Here is a 13,780-nt window from a genome sequence, read left to right as displayed (position 1 = left end):
AGGAAACATGAGTGCTGCCCTATCATATGGTTCCAGAATCCACAATTTCTGCTGGGATTCTATTCTTTCCCCTTTCTTCCCAGTAATAGAAGAGAAAGGCTGGAGATTAGTTCATGTGTTTTGAGAAGAGAGTAGCCTGAGAAGACCTTATGAGAGGAACTTAATTCAGAGGCACATCTGCATCCAAGAAACACCTCCCAGTCAATACCTGCTGCCCAGTAAGGAACTGCCCAGGAGGAGAGGGCAGTGTTTGACTCACTGTAGGATTGGTACTTTCACAGATACTCTCACAAACCCAAAAGATGTGTAAGATTACAGACCCTGCATACACAGTATTTTCCATTGCCGTTTTTTTCTTTTTATACAGACTATAGTCTGTACAAAAAGAAACAGATTTATACTACTTTTAGAAAAGGCAGAGTGACAATAGGAGATGAGCTCTATAGGAGGAGGAGGGCTGGGGGTTTCCCTCAACACCACGCCCAGCCAGCCATGCCCCTGGCAAAATATGTGGTGAGCTATCCTGGCAGCTCTGCTGGGAGCCTGGCCATGATGGCCACATGGACCACAGGGCTGGCTACAGTAGGGTGAAGAAAATGCTGTGCCAAAAGGAACCTCAAGGTCTTGACAGCCAAGTCACCACCAGTCCCAACAGTGCTGCGTGTACAAAGATCCCAGACATTTTGCAAGGACACCAACTGCTCTCCTAAGCTTATCAGCCCAGAAGCAGAGAGGTGGCTTCATGATCCCTCTCCTGCCTGTCTGGGCAGGGTTGGTGTCACAACTTGGATGAGAGACCCAAAGCCTCCCCTTGAAGCTGCCTGCTGCAGCTACCACCCTGTCAATGTGGAATTTTTAAGCACCTTCTTCAGCCTCTGAATACCTATTTTATTTTCCCTTTGAGATGAAAGAACAGGCTTGAAGAGCAAGTCTGGGAGAGAAGGAGTATGGGTAACACACCAGTGACTTCAGCAGTCTTCAAGCTCAAGATTGCCTGCTTGATGCAAAGCCTCAGCAAATGAGTGAAAACATAAGTTACACTCAGACAGAGCGGGTACAAAATGCTGCCAGTATCTATGCACTTCTTTTTATTTCCCTTTTATTAAAGTATTTACATTTTCAGCTTAAGAACCCAAACCTTTTAGCAGATGTGCCATTTGTGAGGCACATCCCCAAGTAATCAACTTTCAATCTATAAATACAGCATCTCTCACCTATCACGCCTGTGATCACAAGCTAAAGAGAGCCTGCAGAGTGGGAAGATGGTAATTTGAATTTGTGAAACTCTTGTAGGATGCCTAACTCTAGCACTAATTTTGTCTCGTAACTTTTCCCCACAGTAGTATATATTCCTGTCAGATTCTTCCTTTAATCCATCCACAGGCTCTTCAATGCCCCAGAAGGGTTTGGGGCCAGTCCAGGACTCCCATGAAGGACCTTTTAATGCTGCATGACAACTGGGACCTACATAAGAGATCAGAGGTCACCACATTGCTTATCACACCACCACCCTCCCATGCCTTCTCACAGTGCCTTTGACAGATATCACACATTCCAATGGGGCAGGCATGTGTCATGGAGTAGTTCTTGGCCTGGCCACACAAAAGACAACAATGAAAGGAAGGAATACAATTTTGATTAAGAAAAAAAAGGGTTTTTTTAGTTCTGATATTTTTTCAGTGTTGTTTGGGGTTGTTTCATTTTTAACCCCAACACATCCCAGGTACAATCCCCAGCATAAATGCAGAATGGTTTGGGTTGAAAAGGACCCTAAAGACAGTCTAGTTACAAGGCAACTACACTAAGAAAGGTGTGCAAGTCTAGGGACACCTTCCACTGGACCAGGTTGCTCAAATCCCCATCCAGCCTAGCCTTGAATACTTCCACAGATGGGGCATCCACAGCTCCTCAGGGCAATCTGTTCCAGTGCCTCACCACCCTGACAGTCAAGAATTTTTTCCCAATACCTAATCTAAACCCACTGCCTTTCAGTTTAAAGTCATTCTCCCTTGTCCTATTCCTACCTACCCTTGTAAAAAGTCCCTCTACAGCTTTCTCTAGCTACTAGAAGGTGCTATATGGTCTCTTTGGGTAGATTTTGGCAGGTTTTACAGCAACTAAGAGCTGTGGAGCAGCTGGATGCACAACAGACATTTTTCTTCTTTATGTTTTCATTTTGTTTGTTTTGTTCTTGAGCAGGTTTGACCTGGCAATCAGCTCTAGTAAAGCACTAGGATTATAACAGACTGAATGGTTTATGCCCCATCCCACTCATGGCTTTTCACACAGCTCAGTTTCCTTTTCACTGGAGTTTACTCTTGGGGACTACAAATTCTCTACTAGAGAAGTGGGCGGTTTCACCCCTTCTTCCTCTGCATGACTGTGTTTAGCCATGTTTTGCATGAGCGCGGTTTAATTTACATTGGATATGAAAATTCATAAAGTTCCTCTATGACCAGTGAAAAATAGTAGACCCCTGCTCCAAATCTCTTACATGGTAGAGAAAAAAATTAGTTGTGAAAGAACTGGAGGGCAATAGGCTATGGCAATGACAAAGTACAAGCATTTAGCCATATGCCCAAAATTAAACAAAATCTGTTGTGGAGTTTGTACATGCTACCTATGAATAATGATAACTGGAAGTATGTTGAGCACAGACTAGAGAATTAGAAGCAAGAGGAGGCTGTCAGCCACCTACTCACTGGTAATTCTTTCCATTTGTGCAGTCCTCAGGGGTGGGATTTTGCAGCCCCAAGGCAGCTATGAACAGACCTTGTCCATGATATCCTTCAGCAAGTCATTACATGGACATAGACCAGCAGTCAGGACAGTCCCAGCCCACCCCTGCAGAGGAGACTAGGCAGCCTAAATAAAGAACTTACGGAAAAGCTTTTCCCTTCTCACACTCCTGATGGCATTAAAAGGACCAAGACAGAACATGATGCAGAGCAGCAAGCGATTTCATACTAAAATCAGATTATTAAATATTTCAAGTAGAAACACTTAAAAGGATCCTCCCTGGCAAAACTGGTTAATCAAGCCAGTCTTGCTTAGAAAATTCTTTAAAAGCTCATTCCTGTGCTTTGTCTCATTGGCCTCTTTGCCTGCCAGAATCAAAGTCTAACTTCCCAGTTGGGCCACTGTTTTGTACCTGATGTCATTTTTCAAGTGTTCTGCAGCATGCTACAGTATTTGGACTATTCAGGCTGGACTCAGTGTTTACCAGCACCACCACAACGTGCAGAGAACATTGTCTCAAAACATCGGGCATCCCGTCAGCACCACAGAACAAAGGCCAAATGTCCCATCCCTGCTGAGCTCTCTAATTGCTACTGGCAGGACATCAAGTCCCAAAACAAGGAGCTGACCTATGATTTTGTCCATGCACCCCCACAAGAGGATAGGCAGCTCAGCCTCCCTGGGTGGCCCATAAGCAAAGCCCCTTGGCTACAGGTGCTTCTGATTTGAAGGACCCCAGGCAAGGGCTCTACACCTCTGTCCAGGACAGAGCAGCACTGCAGGAGCCCAAAGCTGGGCTGAGCAACACCCAAGAGCTGCCCCCTCAGAGGAAAAGCTGCAGTGGGCAAACAGTTAACAAAGGCTCTCTGATATTCTTTGTGTAACCAAATAAACACCAGCATAGGCTTAAAAGGTCTTCAATGAAGCTAAATGATGAGAAAAATAACTTCAGCACACCTGAGAGACAGAACACACTTGCTCCTGAGAGACAGAAAGCAAGCACTGATCTGCTTTGTACATACCAGCCAAGAAAGAAGGTAGCACACATGGAGTACCACAATGGGCATGCAATGAAGTCACTCCTTACTTCTCCCCAAGGTGGTGACACATCTCAGATGTCTCCAACCATGCAACACAGAGCTAAATCGGGATTAATTGTACTGAGATAAGTAGCTGCAGTATCAAGGCTAAGACAGAGGGCAGGATTTGAATGAGAATCATAGAATCATTTAAGTTGGAAAAGACCTTTAAGATCATCAGATCCAACCATTTACCCAGCACTACCAAGCTACAACTAAACTGTGTCCCCAAGTGCCAGATCTACACATCTTTTAAAAACCTCCAGGGATGGTAACTCAACTTTCCATGATGAAACTTTTCCCAATATCCAATCTAAATGTCCCCTGGAATAGCTTGACATTGTTTCCTCTTGTCCTATTGCTCATTACCTGGGAGAAGAAACCAGCCCTCACCTGGCTGCAAGCTCCTTTCAGGCAGTTGTAGAGAGTGATAAGGTCCTCCCAAGCTTTCTTTTTTCCAGGCTAAACACCCCCAGCACCCTCAGCTTCTCCTCACAGAACTCTTGTTCCAGATCCTTCCCCAGCTCCATTGCCCTTCTCTGGTCTCTCTTCAATCCCTCAATGTCTTTCCTGTAGTGAGGGGCCCAAAACTGAGCACAATACTCAAGGTACAGCCTCACCAGAGCCTACTGACTCCTTGAATAGACAATATTTAGCCTCCACTAATGTAGTATTATGTCTTCAGTACTACAGTGATAGTGAGTACTACACTTATAAGATAGCACCACTAAATACTTTGAAAAACATTTAAGTCTTTCACTCAGATGCTTTTTTGAAATATTGCCAGTTTACCCACAGTATTCGTCTGTCATTTTAGAAGGCAATATTTCCTAAAGCCCTTTGAAACCCACAGGTTGGCAGCAACCTTGTTACTTTTTCTTCTTATGCAAAGTCATCCTCTATGCAAAACCAAAGCATTTTCAGGTGCAGGCACCAGCTAACACACCAGTCATCAGCAATGCAAAGCTCATCAACACAACTCTCACCTGAACATTTCGGGGAGTTTTTTTTCTAGTATTGAATTGACACATCCCAGCACAAAGACCACCAGGAACTTTGCTCCTCAGCTGTTAAGTCAAGGAGTTTTTCTCTCATAGTTGACCTGGAAAGGGAAAGAGGTGCAGGCAGGAGGCCTGACCTGGATGCTGTAAGCAATGAGAAGGAAGACAGCAGGGATCTGTGCACAGTGACAAGTCAAAGTCAAGCCACAAGACACCCACATCACTTGGCATGCTAGGTGCGTGGACAGAAAATAACCATGGGTCCATCTGGGATTCAGGAGACAGCTGCCACAAATCTGCCATGTGACATCAGGGCACTTGGCTCATCCCATCATCTCTGCAGCACAGGGATGCAAGTTTGCTCATCTTTGCCTGAAGAGCATCGGACAGGGACCATCTCTGACCACATCTGTGACCAGCAGCAAGCCAAACAGCTAACAGGGGCTTGACGTGCACCCCTCAGAGCACCTGTATCCCAAATCAACATGTCAGAATAAGGAGCCCTTTGGTATTAACCAAAGCCCAGTCATTTTCATGTGGTTGTCACTTTGAAAGCCACACAGGGAGCAAATTAAACAAGCTAATCCAGCTGGCATCAAGCACTGCCAACACACATCAAGGAAGATGACAGCAGGCTTTGCCCTTGGCTTTGCTTCTGCAAGACAGGCAACGAGCTTTTTGTTTGTCCTCCTGAGATAACAGGTATCAAATGTCAGGCAGGTGTCAAGTCTAGAGAGAAAAAAGAAATCCATCCCTCCAAGATCAGGTAATCTATTGCTCTTTGTGCCTGCAGGGAAAAGGCAGCCTTGCTCTCCCTGTGTTCATTCAGCACAGGCTGAAGTAACAGCGACTGCAGTATTGCATGGCTGGAATATGGACCTATTTTATGTTTGCAGCGACAGTGTTGGTATAATCAACCGACATGTACCTCACTTTTCTTCATTGTGATTCATGCTCTGTGCTAATTAAATGGCACATGACAAATGCATCGTTATTAGCAGCAGCTGGAGAGCCAGTAAATCTTGCAGCACTTGAACAGAGGAGTTGTGCCATGTGTCAGCATCCTCCAGGTGTTAAGACAGGGCTGACGAAGGATGCTGGATCCAGGCAAGGCATAAACATCTCTTGCCAGGTACCCTTAAAGTTGTCTCAGCCCTCAGCAGTGAAAGAGAACCATGTGCTACATGCACTGACAGCCACAGATAACACCAACCCTTACCTGGCTGCTTCCCAGGTGCCAGACCTTTGGACAAGGGGAGCCTGGCTGAGGCCCTTTCCCAACCAGTAGTCATGGAGACCTTCTTTGCATGCTGCATATTTTACTTTGCACCAAGATCCTGCTCCAGACCTAACACCCCAAGCTACCAACACAACCTTTATTTCTAGCCTCAGCCTAACACCCTCCCATACTCAGTTTTCCCCTCTGGCTCTAAGGCACCACTGTGCAATGAAGCAGCTTGTGCCAATGTACATCATGGGAGGATAAAAGCAGATCTTCAGCATCCTAGAAAAAGGCAAAAGAAGTCAGAGTGATACCAAATACACTATTTTAGTTTAAAGGGCAGCCAAGAGTTAAAACTTCTGTGCATATGCTGTAAAGCTATTTTTTCCAGGGGGCAATTGCTCAACAGACTTTTTGAATCCTGTATAGTTACTGCTTTTCTCTACACAACATCTTTTTGTCCATCTAAAAAAAATGCTATTGTCAGACTACATCACTCCTTTCTCTTTACTGTGATTTGTGATGATTTGGTGGAAGGATTCTTTAAGAATAAGTAGCAGCTGATGCACTTTTACAGTGAAAGCCTGCATTTTTCATCATTGTTGTCATGGGTTTATTTATACAGAGCAATTCATGTAGAAAACTTCCCGCCAGCACTGGGCAATCCAGGGCACAGCCATGCTGAAAGTCACAGCCCATAACTGCAAAATAAGCCTGTACACAAAAAAAAAAAAAAAAAAACAAAAAAAAAACCCCAAAACAAAACAAAAAAACCAAAACCCACAGAACCAAACAGAAGAAAAAAGAATAAAAACTGAAGACCTTTAGGGATTTTACATGCTCAAAGGCTCCTGGGAAGGAAGATGGTCCTGAAGCTCAGGTGCTTGCACAGAATGTGGTGTTGGTGACCCAGCATGTCTCTGGCAAGAAGGTTAAAGCTTGGAAAAGCAGAAAGATTTTGACTCCATATTCAACAAAAAGGTAAAGATTTTGGTCTTATTGCTGACAAATACATAGTATATAGGCACTCCTTTATGTTTGGAGAGTTGTTTCAAGTGTGAGAGGAACAAGCTCTTCATTTCAGTCCATCTTAAACCTCTGCTCATTCATGTGAACGTTTTGGCACTCAGACCATTTGCAGGCACTTCTTTCTAATGTTATTTCCTCTGTGTAAATACCTATACTTGTGGGGCACTTCCAGGTTTATTTTTTTTTTTCTTGATCTTCAAATGCCAGCTGGGTTTAATAGCACAGATGCAGACAGCAAACCCAACAAGTACTCCCTGGCACCATAATCCAAAGAATGTGACTGAGTTGTCACTGTCTGCTCCTGGCTGTGGTGATTGACCTCAGCATTGTCTCCTTCACCAGGCTACATCCCAGTCCTGGAGGAAGCCAGCAGAGACCCACAGAAAGGGAGAAGCAGCCATGGGGATCAGCAGGATACACTGCTGCTTCACTCCCAGCCCTGCTGCAACGCATTCCCAAGAGCTCTCCATGTCCCCCTGCCATGACAGTGCTGAGAGCAGCCGCCATGTCCACCTGGCTGCCTGCCCCACCCAGCTGCAGACTCAGGATACCTGTGCCCAGGCTGGTGCATCAGGGCCATGCAGGGTGGGACAGGGCCTGGCCCTTGTGCCTCATGTCTCAGCAGCACCTTTAGCCAACTCTTGTCCTTAGAGGCATTAGTTTTTGCCTAATGTCCTTCTTTCACCAATTCACCAATTTCAGGTTTAACCAATTCACCTGACCTGCATTTCCTGTGGCTGGGCAAGGTCTGCCAGCTCCAGCTCCCGGTATCTGTTCTGAGGCTGAGCTTTGGTCAGTCAGGGTGCACATCATCACCCTTGTCCTGATCTCCTCCCATCCCCACCTGTTCCCTGACTGCTCACATCTTAACCTTGCCTGACCCCCTTGCCCTTGCCCTCTACATACCCAAATTCTCACATCCCAAAGTTCCCCACAGAGAGCCACACCTATGGAGTCACACTGTGGTAATGGGGCTGCTGGGTCTCCTGCACCATCAGACGCACTGACTGAGTCACTGTGCCTCCAAGCAAGCAGCTGGAACATCCTATGCAAGTATAGGATGGTCGTGGCTGAGTCTCCCAGCCCTGTTTAGCTGTAAAATCAGCTTTCCATCATGAGTCATCTGATTATCTAGTACCAGGGAACGAGCTGGACTAGAGGTGACACCACCCCCAAGGACACAGAGATCAGTGTTTTGAGACACTGCATCTGCACCAAGCTGGTGGGGAGCATCTGAAACCAGTCACTGTTTTCACAGAAAACAAACTATAATGCTGCTGGTGAACTCGCAGCATCTTTCCACCCTGTATCCAGCCAGAATGATGAGCATAAAGTCCTGTGATTCACCCTGAAACTCATCTCCAGGGCAGCAGAGATAACTCCCAGGACAGAGGCAGAGGAGGGCAAGCACAGATGTGGCAGAAGTGGCCAGGACCCTTTGTCAGGAGCTGAGCAAGTGCCACAGCAGCAAGCCCCAGGGAGCAGCTCCCGAGCCAGCTGGTCATGCTGGTTGTGACCACCTAGGGCACACAGGCAGCAGTGTGATGCTGCAGGACCTGCTTTGGGGCAAGGAGGCCATGTCAGCATGCAGAACGCTTACTACCTTTGACAGACCTTTGAGCAGGAGGTCAGTCACAGGCAACACAGGATCAATTTGTCCAGCACAAATAACATTTTTGTTACCATTATCCCATGACTCAGCACTTTTTTGTTTAGTGCCATTACAAAAGAGCCAGTGCAGACAGATGCGAGCCTCTCCAAAGGGACGTTGGAAAAGTATGCCAAGGAGCTGGTACCGCACAAGAGCTCTGTGACAGCTGGAAGAGGAACAACTACAAGTGTGATGTGTAGCCAAGCAGTGTAAACTCATGATGTGTGTGAGGGAAATCTCTCTGCAACTGCCAGCATGAAGTGCATCAGAGCTCAGACACAGAGATGAATCTCACATCTGCTGAAGTACCTGGTTAAGGCTCCCGAGGACCAGGACATGCTCCTTAATCTGTAGGTAAGCACCAGGATCCTCCCACAACTTGTTTGCTCCCTGACATCATGAGAAACCAAACTCCCTTGCTTGGAAAATAAAACAGAATGAGCTTTAGCAAGCTGTTAAGGGAGCTGACTGATAAACAACATGCTTATGGGGCCAGGCAGCATTTTACATCCCTGAAACAGCATGTCTCATGTCACACAAGGGAAAGTGCAGGTCTCTGGGTCTCACACCCAGGGTCAGAGCTGGTCCACAGTGTGTGGGTGGCATCCCCTGAGATCAGCTACATTAGGTCACCCCAAGAAAAGGGGGACTTGGGTCATCCCTGTCCCCACAAGGTACAAAAGGTAACAAATGTCTTTACCTTTAGACTGTGCTGGCTCAGGTAGCAGCCACTCCAAGTTTGGGCCAGGAGCAATGGACTACAGTGGGCAAGGGCCAGTTTATCCCAGCAAGCCTGCCCTCACCTTGGTGCTTCTGCAGGTCAGGCATCCTGCCAGCCCAGGCTTCTTTCTAAACTGTCAGTGTCAGCATTTTCAAAACCAAATCAGTAGCTGTCCCAGGTTGCTACAGACATAATTAAAAGAAACTGATTGGCATTTTAATATCCATTGCTGTTGAATCGGTAATGGGGTTTCTGAAAAGATGCCTTGGTCTTAAGCTTCAAAAGGTGAGCCCATCAGAGATCACATGGTGGCTCTGACCAATACTCAGACTCCCATTAAAAACTAAAATTAATGCAGTTCAGCATTAGGCTGCAGCTCAACTGAGCCAGCAAACAGGAATGTTCTGGGGTCTCATAGGGTGTGAAGAAATGTTCTGGGTTCTAGTAGGGTGTGGAGAAAGGGAAGCTGAGTAACTCCTACCTTCCTTCTATACATAGCAAATAGGCCAAATTCTGACCCTTTCTACATCGCTGTAATGCCAACTGCATTGCTGCTGGTGGAAAGTGTCCAAGGGAAATCTACAGATATACTAAGTCCAAAAAGGCCTGGAGGAGGGACATACCAGCTAAGCATGTCTCAAAAAGCATTTTCAGAGGGTCCTGACTGTACTACATGTCAGCATGATAGCCATTAGGTTCACCCCAGATAAGCAAATCCAGCCCTAGTGACAGATAGGGCCATGGGAGGCTGTAGCTATGAGGCCCTCCAGATCCAAGGTCCCAGAGCAGTGGCTGCTGGCATTGCGGTTCTTGACCTCACAGGGATTTCCCACAATACAAACCTCTGCCCTCTCCTCCAAGACACCATCCAACTTCAGAATAAACCACCACAAGACACAGCAGGGCCCTGTGATTCACCAGCAGGGCCTCGTGCATTAAATCATGAGGACTGTACCTCCACTCCCTCCAAGAACCAGCAATATTCAGCAGAGCATATTAATAGCTTCACACTGAGGCAAGATAGGCTTCTTAAAACCAGCTACAATGAGGATCTCTTAAATCAATCACAATCAAAACCTAGTCTGCCTTCAAGTGACTTCCAATCAGGATGCAGTAACATTATTAAAGGACTCAGACAGGCAAATTAAAAAAGCTACACTGAGGAGGAATCACTTCCCAGAGCGCTAATCTTCACCATCCTCAGAAATAAAAGCCTCCAGAAGTTCATATTTCTGATTTTTAAAAAGCCCAGGAAACACATCATCTAATGAAAAGACTTGCTAACATTATGCCACTGTTGAGTTTTCCCCTTTTGGATACCTTTTTTTTTCCTACCCAACTACCATCAAACCAAAAGGGTAAAAATCACAAAACATATCCTTCTTCACATCTGAATATCCATGCTTCACCTGAGGCCTTGATAAAGAAAAAGACATGACAACTGGAAAAAATTAATTGCAGCTTTGTTGAAGAGTTTGTATTCTTAGCAGGGGAACAAAGAGAGGAAGCCTACTTGATCATTCAAAGAATCAGAAGCCAGTCTGAAGCAGTCATGAGCTCGGATCAAGGGGCCAGATTAGAAAGTGGTATTTTGCAAATCAATTTCAAAAATTTAAGAGCAAAGAGGGCAAGATCCATTTATCTGTTTGTTGATCCGAGGAGTAACTACCTCAGTAACTCCTGAAACTCTGATATATATTAAAAATGAACCAAAGGCAAAAGCAGTAGTTTCCCATGCCTGGGAGGAGAACTTTTTATGTTTTAAAAATATAGACTTTATTATTGTATTAATGAAATAACCTATAAATTAATAATAATTGTATTTCAATATAATATGCCTATCTGATTTTTGTATATATATACACACACATATATATGTATACACACATAAACTAAAGTTAGCTGCTCATCAACATCGACACTTGTCCAGTCTGAGCACTTAACTAAGAGCCTGGAAAAGTCATGTTCTCATATCACCTCAGATACTTCAGATATCAGGGGCAGGTGGCAGAAGATTCATCCCCAAAAAACTTCAGGAAGAAACATCCATCATCTTCCATGCTGGAGGTCAGGTGAAGCCCTAGCATCAGTCAAGAATGTCACAGCTTCTCATTTTCCTCTGACAAACACTTACTTGTACAAATCACCTCCAAACCAAGACTGTTACAGTCATACAAAACAAGACATTGTTCAGTTTGGTGAAGGATGCAGAAAACAAAACCAACAAAACAAAACCAACAACAACAACTGTAGGGAAGGCCCCAATTTCCATGACTCCTGACCTAAAATATCATTGCTGTCACCAAACCCCCCCACCACTAACACTCATGTTCAAGTTCCGTATTTACTTTCATTATCTCCATACCCATGAGACATTTCTCTTCTGTCCTTTTTTGTTTCCTTTTCATAAAATTTGTAATTGCATGATCCTCAAACACGAGCAAAAACACTGCTCTAAGTTCAGTTGTAAGCATACAACTCAAGGTCACAGAGGTTCTACTACCTATACAGAAGTAAAAATTAATTTGTGAAGTCAAAGCATCAGTCAAAGCATTTACATTATGTAAAACAAACCAGTGCAAGCCAGAATAATTTTGGAGATAAGAGGATCCCTACATAAAAGGTAGATTTGGTTTCTACTCCCAAGCTCTGACAAAGTCTCCCACTTCAGCCTTTTCTTTCAAAATCTTTATTACTCCTCTTCTCTGAAGGGAATCATTCTCTTCCTGGCCAGCCTCACACAGCAGCAGTTTGTCACTGCCAGGAGCTCTCAGTGAGTGTCTGCAGTGCTGTAGAGCTGCACTGCTGTAGAGCTACACTGCACAGAGGGGGTGTGAAAGGCCAAAAAAAGTTTGTTCAAGAAGCCCTCATTGCAGAGGCTTGACAAGATCTGGGAAGATGATGATGGGTGGTAGAGGGCTGATATTTCTGCAGCCAGGGAAATAGTCTGGAGCAGAAGGGTGCATATGATGCAGAAAGGTGCATATGATGACTCCCTGCTGGGGTATCATACTTTTGCAATAGAGATGCCCCGTTCCGATTCACTGCCATTCACTCAGCTTACTAAGACAGACCAAAGCACTGATATTCCCAGGGAGTGGCGTCAGCTGATAAGGCTTTATCCTCTGTTTGGCACCTGCCTCAAGAAAACACTTAGGATAGCCAACACACACAGTTTTGTCACACACAACTCTGCAGCTCCTAACTCTACCCCAGTGTCCTTCTCAGCACCACATTCTCTTGCCAGTATTTGGAGAAAAGCAGGAGGGTGCAAAGCAGCTGAGGCTGGGGCACAGCACAGACAACAGTATTCAGAAGGACACATGAGCAGAAGAAGCTGTGAACAGACTGGGTTAAACTCGCAGCAGTGGCCTTGAGAACAAAGCAGCTGTGGTTAGGCAAAGTGTGCGTCACAAGAAGAGCCCAGAGCCGGGCGTATCCCTTCTCATCTCCCGCCTGCTGCATGCTCCCTCTGCTCACAGCACCCAGCACTTCTTACAGATCAGCTCCCTTGCAGGGGACTGAAACAACATCAGGTTTGGAGGAGAACCCAACCTCCAAGACTTCAGCGTAAAGCCACAACTTTAAGAGAACTTACAAATGCCACAGAGTCCAAAGGGTCCAGTTTTCTCCTGGTGCGCAGAGTGCAGTGAGAGATCAGGGCTTTGTGTAGGCTTCTGCTCTCTTTAGCTCGTCCCTGCTGTACTTCAGTGGCCCAGACACACACAGACCAAACCTCTTCCCAACCCACTCCAAAAAGAAATTAAGAATGACCAGCTAAAAGATGTATTCACTCCAACAGTATAGGAGGCCAATGAAAGAATGTAATTCAGACACTCATGGCATGGCAGTGGCTCAGGTCCTTCTCCAGGAGTTTGAGCAAGGAGATACAGGTCACCCAAGCTTTGCTCCTGCTGGCATCCTGTGAGCTGGGATGAGATCGTCACAAAGCCATGCAAAACTCCAAAAGCAAAAAGCATCCCTTTTCCTTCTTTCTTTGGTCCCTAGAACCTTTCTTTGGTTCTCCAAGGCATCTTGCCTGACTGCACACACTGTTGTGGGGAGAATAATTGGGAAGAACAGCCCCACAGCAGAGATGCTGTACTTGGGCCACCACTACCCTGTAAGAAGGGGGCAAGGGTAGAGGGGAGGTGTACCAGCAGGGGCAATGCACTTGGGCATCCATTTCTTCAAGCTGCTATTGAGACCAGGAAGAGGACAGCAAGTCCAGTTTTGCTGCAGCCCTGGAACACTCTGCGCTCTGCCCAGCTCATGGACAGGGATCTGTATGACCAGATTTGATTAGGTACTCATCCTTGACTGCTTGGCTGAGCTCCC

This window comes from Molothrus ater, chromosome 3 (genome assembly GCF_012460135.2).
Source record: "Molothrus ater isolate BHLD 08-10-18 breed brown headed cowbird chromosome 3, BPBGC_Mater_1.1, whole genome shotgun sequence".
Taxonomy (NCBI): Eukaryota; Metazoa; Chordata; class Aves; order Passeriformes; family Icteridae; genus Molothrus; species Molothrus ater.
Note: the sequence above shows the minus strand (reverse complement) of the source record.